Genomic DNA, 2,500 nt, shown 5'->3' with positions numbered 1-2,500 from the left:
TCCGGTGCCTTAGATGACCGCGATGGTAGCCACAGTAGGGGATTCAGCGTTATGAAGCTTCATCTGTGGTGGATCACGGGGGAGGCTGGGCTGTGGCACCCTAGCAGTACCAGCCGAACTAGGTTGAGTCCCTTGTCAGGCTGGGGGGAACGTAGAGAGGAGAGGTTCCCTTTTTTCTATGTTTCTTTTGTTTGATGTCAGCTACCCCCCCAAACTGGGGGAAGTGCCTTGGTATATGTATGTATGTATGCATATATATATATATATATATATATATATATATATATATATATATATATATAAATATATATATATATATATATATATATATATATATATATATATATATTATATATATATATATATATATATATATATATATATATATATATATATATATATATATATATATATATATACCCCAAAACTGGGGGAAGTGCCTTGGTATATGTATATATATATATATATATATATATATATGTATGTATATATATACGTATGTATATATATATATACACATATATATATATATATATATATATATATATATATATATATATATACATACATACATATACCAATTCACTTCCCCCAGTTTTGGGGGGTAGCTGACATAAAAAAAAGAAACAGAAAAAAGGGGACCTCTCCTCTCTACGTTCCCCCCAGCCTGACAAGGGACTCAACCTAATTCGGCTGGTATATATATATATATATATATATACATATATATATATATATATACATATATATATAAATGTATATATATATATATATATATATATATATATATATATATATATAAATATATATGCAGCTTCTTTGTGATAAATGACACTTATCGTAAGTTACAGGGAGCCAAGTGTCCAGCCATGCGAAGGATCTCTAACCTGGGGGCTGATATCTTCAGCTGCGGAGTCAATAACTCCTATACAAATAAATATATTTAAATGCAATTTTAAAAGATTATTTAGAAATATATAAGCTTTGTTTATGCAAATTTTCATGTTCATACTTGCTATAGGCATGCCCTGGCTGTCACTTTTGTTCATAAATAACGACTTTTAGATAAAAAAAAATGTTGAGAAAGAGCAAACTACTCCTAGAGGTTTACAGCTATCGAAATGAAATTGGCAGGGTTTTATGGGTGTTCTATGAACTACACTAATATAAATTTTCGCATTGATACTTGCTATAGAAAAGTCACAGTAGGTGTTTTTCGATATCCACTGGAGGCCGATTTTTGGCGGCGCCATATATTAATGGAATTTTCAGGGATTTATAAGATGGATATTTACTTTGTCCATATCAATTTTCGTGTTGATATCTGCCATAGAAAAGCCACAGCAAACGTTTATTTCAGTATTTGGATAAATGGTTATTTTTGGAGGTGGAGTTAATGGTTCCTAGAATAATTCACATATCCAAATGAGAATTTCAGGGATTGATGGGAAACATAGTTTGTCAGTTCCTTCATGATAATATCTACAATTGAAAAGACACAGCTATCATGTAGCCTTCTGAAATATGATGTTAAATAGCAACATTACAGTGAACTGCGTGTTAGTGAACGACATCAACGAGGGACAGTGACGAACTCATAGATAATATCTGTCCCGAGTTCAGCTACTACTACTACTACTACTACTACTACTACTACTACTACTACTACTACTACTAACAACAACAACAAAAATAATAATAATAATAATAATAATAATCATAATAATAATAATAATAATAATAATGATAATGGTTTCGATTATATATATATATATATATATATATATATATATATATATATATATATATATGTATATATATATATATATATATATATATATATATATATATATACATATATATATATATATATATATATATATATACATATATATATATATATATATATATATATATATATATATATAAAGAACAGTTATTTTACAACAGACATGGTATCTTTAGGATAAATATGCAATTAGAGGAACTCTAAACCTTTATTAATACCTACCAAACTTTTTCTACCTGCTCAGAAAAAAAACCGCGCATTCCTTGTATATATTTGATAATGAATGCTACGTATTTCACTCTAATTAAAACCTCCTAACATAATGCAAACCATTGGATAAAATCAGATGTTTAAAGTAAACTATATTTTCGGCCCATAAAATAGATTCTTCAAACAAGGGACACTTATTATGCAAGGATTTTCCGCTTAATTCGTCCATGTAATAATGATGCTTGTTTACGAGAAGGGGAACAAGCAGAAAATAGGCGAGGAAAAAGATAGATAAAAAAGGGAGCGATAGTTTATGGAAGAGGGATGAGATAGAAGAGATGAGATAAACGATAGTTCAGAGGAAGAATAAAAATAGCAAAAAGAGAAAATGAGAAAGAGGTTCTTCATTTTTCAACAGATCACATCTTTTCAAAGAAGTCAATATGAGAGAGAGAGAGAGAGAGAGAGAGAGAGAGAGAGAGAGAGAGAGAGAGAGAGAGA

General features: G+C 29.5%; 1 protein-coding gene across 1 annotated transcript in view; it reads right to left on the bottom strand.

The window, feature by feature from the left end:
• Positions 1-2,500, bottom strand: part of LOC137617464 (CCN family member 2-like) — a 71,047-nt gene that overhangs the window by 52,408 nt on the left and 16,139 nt on the right.

The sequence above is a fragment of the Palaemon carinicauda genome, chromosome 2 (genome assembly GCF_036898095.1).
Source record: "Palaemon carinicauda isolate YSFRI2023 chromosome 2, ASM3689809v2, whole genome shotgun sequence".
NCBI lineage: Eukaryota > Metazoa > Arthropoda > Malacostraca > Decapoda > Palaemonidae > Palaemon > Palaemon carinicauda.
This window is presented reverse-complemented; position numbering and strand designations above follow the sequence as displayed.